Genomic DNA, 10077 nt, shown 5'->3' with positions numbered 1-10077 from the left:
AGGGGAGACTGGTGCTATAGCCAGTGCTGGGATTCAGAGGTATGTCCGTGGCTGCTGCCCGGCTTGTTTTCTGAACAGGTCCAAGTTAGAGACAGATGAAGATCAAGCTCAAATAGAGGATTTTTAGGCACGGGGTAAAATTCAAATTTTCTGATTAGAGAAATGAGAGCTAAGGCAAGAGTGCTAATGAAAGATTCCAGGCAAAGATGTCAGGGCCAGCTGCCAGCTCACAGACTGAGCTTGGCAGACAGACAGAGGAGCTCTGACTGGGAGTTTCTCTGTGCATTTTAGAAGACGGCAGCATAGATCTAAATGCAGCCAACCTATTGATTTATTCTCTTTGTACTGGACATGGCTTTTTATTAAAGAAAGCAGATATTCAATAGTGTTAACTAGTAATGGGAATTGACTTTTCACTAATTGCACAGACCTTGGCATTAATACACTTTAATGGAACCTGGGCTCTGCGTCCCTCAGATCAATCCCGAAGTTTTTCTCTAACTCTTTCTGGTCAAAGGACATGAACAGCATTGTAACTGAGGGAGACCCTTTTAAATCTTTCCTTTTTTTTTTAATTCATGGAATGAACAGGCTGAAGAACTTTCTTTGATTCCAGTGGACCAGAGAGAGGAATAATTTTGTGACCTGTAAAATACATGGGAACTCTGTGGTCTGAACTGACTGCAGAATTTGGTGCTGGCTGTTTAGAATTCAGTTATGAACACTGGGAAAGAATTTGGCTTTCCATGCACCTGGCTGGGTCCTGCCCTCGCTGGATTCTCTGAGGCAGAAGACTCATCACTTATTTATCATTCATTTGTTAGATTTATTAAAAGTAAATAGGATCCCTGACAGTTGCTGGGCTCACATAACCTGGAACTAGGGCCTTGAGAATACATGCTGCTCTCATAAACATCTCATAGAATCTGACCTCACCCAAAGGCGAAGCAGCATAGAATCCCGGATCCTGCCAGGAGGGAGGACATTCCTGAAGTTCCCAGGATGGCAAATGTCCCATCTCCAATTCTCTAGGATTCATTACTAGATTCTTCCTCTGCCATGGGAGGCAATGGTGACTGTCAAAGGCAAAGATGCTTCAAACACAGACACGAGATTGTTAGGTATTTTATTCATCTCTGAATCCGAATACGCTTGGTGTTCGGAGCAGCAAACCACATTTAATTCATGACTTACCTCTTTCTAGCTGTGTGGCATGACTTACCTCTTTCTAGCTGTGTGGCATTAAGTGGGCCAAGCTCTTTGGTCTGTCTATGTCCTGTCTGGGGGGAAGAAAAAAAGAATACTAGAAAAAAATCCTTCGCCGAGTTGTTGCGAGATTAAATGAGATATCATGTGTAAAATCTTTAGCTCACTGAGGGTGCAGAGTAAATGTCAATGAATGGTAGTTCTAATTATCATCATCTTTGAATCCTTTGCACTTAGACATTGGGTATTTGGTAAATGTTAAGTTCAGTGAATGGGTTCATTCTCTTATTCAACTGTTTCTGTGTCTCCTATGAGTCAGGTATTGTTCTGCAGTGACAGACAGGCACATCCTGTGCCTTTATGGAGTTTACCATTTGCTAGCAATAGAGGCAATAATTAAGCACATGAGTGAATGACTACATTACCTGAAATGTAATTTCAGATAATGCCAGGTGGCGCTAGTGGTAAAGAAACTACCTGTCAATGCAGGAGACATAAGAAATGCAGGTTCAACTCCTGGGTTGGGAAGATCTGCTGGAGGGGGGCATGGCAACCCACTCCAGTATTCTTGCTTGGAGAATCCCATGGACAGAAGAGACTGGAGGGCTGAAGTCCGTGGGGTTGCAAAGAGTAAGACACGACTGAAGCAACTTAGCATGCATGCATGAAAGCAATTAAGCAAGATAAGGGAATAAGACTTCTCTGGTGGTCCAGTGGTTAAGGCTTCGCCTTCCAATGCCAGGAGTGCAGGTTCTCAATCCCTTATCGGGGAGCTGAGATCCCACATGCCATGGACAAAAAACAAAATATAAAACAGAAGTAATATTGTAACAGATTCAATAAGGACTTAAAAATGGTCCCTGTTTTTAAAAAAAATTTGAAAAAAGATAAGGGAATAGAAAATGACTTCATATATGGGAATAAGAGTGTGTGTAAAAGAGAGAGAAAGAGAGACTGACAGAGCAGTGAAGTGATGCTTGGGAGACAAGTGACTAAATAAATGGACAGAGATTTCTTCAGGTTTCTTCTAATGCACCTTGCTCAGCTTGTTTTAACTCCTCTGACCACATGTTAGCTCAGTAACTTCTTTCTTGAGAAGTCTAAATTTTTGTGCTAGAGTTTCTTACTGTAGAGTGAGGTAACTCCTAATATCTAACTAAATAATAAATAATAACTCCATTACCTCCATATGCCTTGCCTCCTTTTTCCTCAAGTATGCCCCACCCAAAACCAGGACTTCACCTCAAAAATGAACAGTATGATTTGAAAATTTTTCCTACAACATTTTCACTTGAGGGAGTCATGAAAATGTCTCTCTTTTTTTTGTCTCTGACTTCTGTATCTCCAGCTTGCCTTCTGGAAGAGGATAGCTATGTATTTAAGATGTCTAGAAGCTGAAAGGAGCCTTTGCTTTCTATTCGGCTCTCTGAAGTGTTACACAACTAGACTGCCATATTGAATTATTTTCAGCAGTAGAAATTCTTCGGTGTCCCATCTCCGGCCAGGCTTTAATTTGAAAGTAATAACATTTGGGCAAAGCTCAGAGGCACTAAGTTCCTGCCGAGGGCTTGGTGGGTTTTGAGGTAATTGGTTTTCCTCAGTTGCTGATGCTTCTCTTGGACAAATGAGAAATCAAACTACAGCTCCGTTTGCAGAAAAGCCCATGTCAGCAGTTTAGTCTACTCCTATTTCAGAGCTTGTTATGTTATTGGCAATAAAATGCAACTAATATACTGTTAATTAATATTGCATCCTACAGCTAATTTATCACATTATTAATCAGAGTAATAAAGCCAAGGAAAATGTGGTTCACCTTTAATGTCTTTTCATCTCTTTTAAACACTTGTATTTATGCACAAATACATGTTTTGGTCAATACTGCCAAGTATTTGGTTGTTCCTGGATGCGTGTATTCTATTTTCAAACAGTAACTTGCCCCTCAGGAATATTTTATTTAGCAAGACAGGACTTAAAGTGAAAGGGTAACCATTTCTGATCGTAACCTTGGCTTTGTGCTTCTAGTAATTATCCTTTAATTGCATTACCCTATTTGAAATAGAGTTGTAATTGGAAAAAAACAATTTGACATTCCCTGATGCTTACTCTGACATGCACTATTTGCTTTTTATTCAAATGTAAATTTTCTCCATAATACTATCAAAGAAAGAAAAAAAATTAAGCAAAATTGAAATGTCAGTAGCAATTTCTGACATGCAGGCAGTGTCATTTACTGGCGCTTGTCTGGAAGGCAAGACTTTTGGTTCAGATGCAAAAAAAAATTAGCAAGCTCTGAGGAGAGGGAGAGATGGATGGCAGTAACAGCATCCCTCTGGGATTCATGTCCAGTTTGCACAAAGGCTTCATAATACCAACAGGCTAAAAGCTATAATTTGGGGATAAATAATTCTTTTCTTTTCAAATTTGCTTTATAATGAAAAATTTCTTTTCTTAAAAATGGAAAGATAATAAACTTAACTTTAGGGTTATTTTATCTTGGGCATCTGGGAGGTGTAATTTTAATTTGGGGTAAGTAATATCTGTTGGGCAGCCTCTAAAAATGGCCATAATGATTTTAGATTCCTGATTGTTCCACCCTTTCATAATCTCTCCCCTTTAAGTGTGGGGCAGATCTCTTGACATTTCTAATGAGTAGAATATGGCAAAAGCCATGGGATATCAATTCTAAGGTTAGGTTATACAATGTACTGTGGCTTCTGCCTTGGGCTTCTCTGTCTTGTTTTCTCCTGGGCTCACCATGAGGGAAGCCAGCGGCCATGTTGTGACCTGCCCTCTGGAGACGCCATGTGGTAACTAAAGAGGGTCTCTGACCAACTACCAGCTAGGAACTGAGGTCCTCACCCAACAGCCCGTGAAGAATCAAATCCTGTCAAAGGTTTGGAAGTGAATCATCCCTCAGCCGAACTTTCAGATGAGCCTGTGGCCCCAGCTGACATTTGATTGTACTCTCAGGAGAGACCTCAAGCCAACTAGGTGGCAATTGGATTCCCAACCCGCAGAAACTGTGAGGTAATAAATATTTGTTTTTTTTAAGCTGCTAAGTTTCAGGATAATTTGTTATGTAGCTATAGATAACCAACGCAGGGCAGGAGAGAATGGTTATTAAGCAAATAATTATAGATATGTTTGGCACACTTGATATTTTTAAATCTTTATCATGGGTATCATTTACTCACAAAATATCTGCTAGCTGGAAATAAAATAATGGGTACAAGCATAGTCAGAAAAGTTCTAAGTACTGTACATATGTGAAATGATTAGTATTAAAAGCTTCTTGTAGCTTGGACAAAAACTCTCAGTCCAATATCTCAGTGAAGGATTCATGGTGTACTGGATTGAACACTATGTGTCAGTAGACCTGGATTCCAATCCAGACCTTCTCACTCACTGTCTATAGACTTTGAGAAAGCCACTTAAGCTCCATCAGCTTTTGATAAGCCCATAGGACTCTGAGAGGAAGGGAAATAGGACCATAAGTGATCAATGAGAGCGGCCTAAGATTGTCAATACAGTATTGGGACTCTTTGGTCAAAAGTGACAGAAATACAACTTGAAATAGATTTTGGCAATAAGGAGTTCAGGATCAGAGCCACAGTCAGCTCCCAGTCTTGTTTTCTCTGACTGTATAGAGCTTCTCCTTCTTTGGCTGCAAAGAATATAATCAGTCTGATTTCAGAACTGACTGGTGATGTCCATGTGTAGAGTCTTCTTTTGTGTTGTTGGAAGAGGAGTGTTTTCTATGACCAGTGTTTCTCTTGGCAAAACTCTGCTAACCTTGGATCTGCTTCATTTTGTACTCCGAGGCCAAATTTGCCTGTTACTCCAGGTATCTCTTGACTTTATACTTTTGCATTTCAGTCCCATATAATGAAAAGGATATCTTTTTTGGGTATTAGTTCTAGAAGGTCTTATAGGTCTTCACAGAACCGTTCAACTTCAGCTTCTTCAGCATTACTGGTCAGGGCATAGACTTGGATTACTGTGATACTGAATGGTTTTCCTTGGAAATGAACAGAGATCATTCTGTTGTTTTTGAGATGGCATCCAAGTACTGCATTTCGGACTCTTTTGTTAACTATGATGGCTAGTCCATTTCTTCTAAGGGATTCTTGCCCACAGTAGTAGATATACTGGTCGTCTGAGTTAAATTACCCATTCCAGTCCATTTTAGTTGACTGATTCCTAAAATGTCAATGTTCACTCTTGCAATCTTCTGTTTGACCAGTTCCAATTTGCCTTGATTCATGGACCTAATATTTCAGGTTCCTATGTAATAGTGCTATTTATAGCATCGGTGTTTACTTCCATCACCAGTCACATCCACAACTGAGTGTTGTTTTTGCTTTGGCTCTGTCTCTTCATTCTTTCTGGAGTTATTTCTCCACTGATCTCCAGTAGCATATTGGGCACCTACCAACCTGGGGAATTCATCTTTCAGTGTTCTATCTTTTTGCATTTTCATGCTATTCATGGGTTCTCAAGGCAAAAATACTGAAGTGGCTTGCCATGCCCTACTCTAGTGGACCACGTTTTGTCAGAACTCTCCACCATAACCCATCCATCTTGAGTGGCCCTACACAGCATGGCTCATAGTTTCATTGAGTTAGACAAGGTGGTGGTCTATGTGATGAGTTTGGTTAGTTTTCTGTGATTGTGGTTTTCATCCTATCTGCCCACTGATGGATAAGGACAAGAAGTTTATGGAAGCTTCCTTATGGGAGAGACTGACTGAAGGGGAAACTGGATCTTGTTCTGATGGGCGGGGCCATCCTCAGTAAATCTTTAATCCAATTTTCTTTAATTTTCTTTAATCCAATTTTGATGTTTGGGGCTGTGTTCCCTCCCTGTTGTTTGACCTGAGGCCAGACTATGGTGGAGGTAATGAAGATAATGGCCACCTCCTTCAAAAGGTCCCATGCATGCACTGCTGCACTCAGGACCCCGCACCCTGCAGCAGGCCACTGTTCACCCACACCTCCGCCAAAGACTCCTGGACACTCATGAGCAAGAAGCTGAAGATATTAAGAAGAGGTGGCAAGAATACCTAGGCAGCATATTAAAAAGCAGAGACATTACTTTGCCAACAAAGGTCCATCTAGTCAAAGCTATGACTCCTTTTTCCAGGCGTCATGTATGGATGTGAGAGTTGGACTATAAAGAAAGCTGAGCACCAAAGAATTGATGCTTTAGAACTGTGGTGCTGGAGAAGACTCTTGAGAGTCTCTTGGACTACAAATAGATCCAACCAGTCAATCCTAAAGGAAATCAGTCCTGAATATTCATTAGAAGGACTGATGCTGAAGCTGAAACTCCAATACTTTGGCCACCTGATGCAAAGAACTGACTCATTTGAAAAGACCCTAATGCTGGGAAAGATTGAAGGCGGGAGGAGAAGGGGACGACAGAGGATGAGATGGTTGATTGTCATCACCGACTCGATGGACATGAGTTTGAGTAAGCTCTGGGAGTTGGTGATGAACAGGGAAGCCTAGCGTGCTGCAGTCCATGGAGTCACAGAGTCGGACACGACTGAGTGACTGAACTGAACTGAACTGAGGATCAACTTTAGGCTTAAAAAGATTGATCTTTAGTATTGGTTTGGCTTTTACTAGGTTTCCAACAGAATGTGATTGTAATTTTGCTTCACCAAAGAGTCTACTTTTAAGGGCATTTGTGTATCAGGGTAAGTGGGAAAAGAAATCAGCTGAGCCCTCTGTGTCCTGCCTAACAGATTGCAAGTCTTCATCTTTTCTTCTAAGTGTCTAGAAGAGGTGGTTTTTGTTTTTAAAATTTTTTTAAATTTCAGGTGCTGTCTCACATATCCCTATAGTTTGAATTTTGCTGCTATGACCTTAATGATGTTACAGGAGGCCAAGCCTTTGCATGACCCTGAGAGTAGGCACCTCCTTAAATTGTTTCTTTTGGCACCTGACTTGCCTCACCCTAGTAGTGGCCCTGCGTCATTTCCTTTGGTCCCATCTACTGAATCAATAGGACCACAGTCTTCCTTGCAGGCAGAATAGAGAGCTGCATTACCTGAAAGTTATAAGAATCCTATGAAGTCCCCTTTGGCCACACTATCTTCCTCATTGGCCTGTATCAATATTCCAAAGTCTAAGCATTGGATCACTTTCTAAGGCAGGAAGTTATTTGGAAAAGTGTACAGGATTTGGAAGAAAAAAAATACAAGTTGAAATTTAGGTTCTAGCAGAAAATGACTGAGGGAACTAGGGAAAGTCAGTTAATTGATCTGGCCTAACTTTTCTGTAACATGAGAAAGACAAGTGTGCCCTGTTTTTCTGCATATGTTACGTGGGTCAAGTAAAATACTGACGGAAAAATTATTTTGAAATCTGAAAAGCAGTATGTTAGTGCTGACTGGTTATTAAGGGTTAATACACAGTTCTGTCTTCAGCAGTAATGATGTCATCTCTTCAACCCTTAAGACATTGAGAAGAAGGGAAACAGAGTAAGCTTACATTGATGAGCACCAGTGTGATAGCACAGCTTTATGTATCAGGACTCTTTGATCAAAAGTGAAAGAAATCTAACTCAAAATAGTTTAGGAAAAAGACAAAGGAACTTTCTGAAAGGGCATCACGCTTAACCTAGAGGAGAGTAAGGGTGGAGTTGATCCTCCGGGAAAGTTAGAAAAGGGATTCAAATTCAACCAGGACTTCATCTTCTCCCAGGGAGCATCCTTCTCTCCCCTGTAGACTGTCTCCTTCCATATCCAGCATGGCTGACCCATGCTCCCAGTATTCAAATCCTGTTGCTCCCACCAGAAGAGGCTGATCCTCTCCTTAGTTTTGTTTTCTAAACATTCCAGGGAAGGTTGCTGGTTGTCTTGGCTGATGTCAGATGCCCACCCCTGGACCAACTGAGGCCAGGGAGGCAGAATCCCCACGGGACACATCCCAACTACCTTGCCCGGAGGTGTGGAAACACCTGGAAGTGGCCCTCCCAATGCTCTCTGTGATCAGACCCTGACTGAGTGGCTGGGCTGCCACACACTGGTTTAGGGTGTGGCGTGTGCTGTGGACAGTGGCCCCAAGGCCTGGGGAGAGAACTAAATGCCAGGCAACTCATGGGAGCACGTCCTTTCTCAAGGAAGCACAGTCCTAATGAGAGGGGATGGGAGAGGTTTCCACTGGGAGAAAGGCTCTGTCCATGCCAGGGAAGCCTTCCAGTCAGAGCCTCTGAGGACAAGGCCCTGCACTGGGAAGAGTGACCATTCCATCCTCTTGCAGGCAGAAACCCCTCCTCCTTTTGTTCTGATGGAATGGAATGGGAAACTCAACTCATATGGACAGGAAAAATGCAAAAGTCACAAACTAGGAGTTCTCTCTTTAGACTTTAAAGAATTAATTGTCCTTCCCAATGATGTCAGAGGCATATTTCAAACTGGACTGTAAATGTAGAAGGACCTCCAGTCGCTGTCATGACCTATTGCCCGGATGTTTAGCTGGTACTGAATCCACTCCATCCGTCCTGTTGAATGCTGCTGGGTTAACCTTTCTCAAACCCACATGCTCTAAACCCTTCTCTACTGCCTGCCATTCCTCATCCAGGCACCCAAGAACCCCCATCCTGTGGCCCCAGCCCCTTTCCAGTTTCACCTCCTATTTCCCTTCTAGACTAGAAACACAGACCTTTGTTGCTCCCAGATATGTCCAACCAAGTCTCGCCTCCAAGCCTGCACATGGGCTATTTCCGCTGCCTGGAATGCGCTGCCTTTTCAAACCTTCCCGATTTGTCCTTTTTGAAGCCTTTCCCCACAACTCCAAGTAGATATGACTTCTCTTCTCCAGAACTCATGGTTTATACTTCCTTACAGAACTCATCACACTCCATTTCAAGTAATATTTGCATTTGTTATGTTGCATTTTTTCAGGTGAAAAGATCCTTGAAAGGAGATGAAAAAAAAATAATGATAAATACAAAAATTTCTTACTATGTGTAGGTACTGCTGTGTATTTTACATTATTTAATCCTCAAAACAATCCTTTTAACAGAGAGGTTTAGCAACTTGCCCAAGGTCACACAGCCAAACCAGGATTCAAACCCATGTAGTGTGCCTCTCTGAATACATGCTCCTGATAACTATGACACCACTGCTTGTGGAGTCAGAGACACATTTACTCTGAAGCCAACAAATTCCTTTCCAAGGGAATGTACTCAATTTATAATTTTGTGGTTTTTTTCCTTAAAGAGACCCTCAAGATTGTATTAACTTCAAGTTCTATAAAACTGGATGGAAATACAATGTCTTGTTCGTTTTAAATTCTCTTAAATCTTGTTTAGTAATGATGATTGTCACATCATCATAGTGATGATGGTTCCAAGCCTTACATGGAGCATTTACAAGGCATTTTCAGCCATCTCACTAGATCCTTACAAAAGTCTAAAAATTAGGTGCGGCCATTGAAATTTTGTAAACAGATGACAAAACTGACCTCAGAGACACTGAGCAATTTTGTCTAAAGCCACCCAGCTATAAATGACAGAGCCAGAGCTGAAGCTCAAGGCTTCTGATCCCATCTGTCAAGATGCCTTCATTTAGGTCTTTGCTGCCTGTGGGTTCTGAGAGCCTTTCAATCACTTAGCGGATGGTGGTCTTCCCACCCCCTGCCCCACGCATACCCATTTGAAGAGCACTCCATCACATCCAACAATTATCTAAATTGAAGTTGTCCATCCTGCCTTTTAAATTCTTCTCCAGATAATGAACCTTTTCAACCAATAGGGTGCTTGATGTTAATCACACAGAGAAATGCAAACTTAATCTATTCACCTTCAAATAGATAGAGCCTAAAAGGTACAGGAATTGCATTTACCTTCCAAGCCCTAATC

This window comes from Odocoileus virginianus, chromosome 10 (genome assembly GCF_023699985.2).
Source record: "Odocoileus virginianus isolate 20LAN1187 ecotype Illinois chromosome 10, Ovbor_1.2, whole genome shotgun sequence".
In the NCBI taxonomy this organism is placed as follows: Eukaryota; Metazoa; Chordata; class Mammalia; order Artiodactyla; family Cervidae; genus Odocoileus; species Odocoileus virginianus.
The sequence above is the reverse complement of the archived record's forward strand: the minus strand, read 5'-3'. Positions refer to the sequence as shown.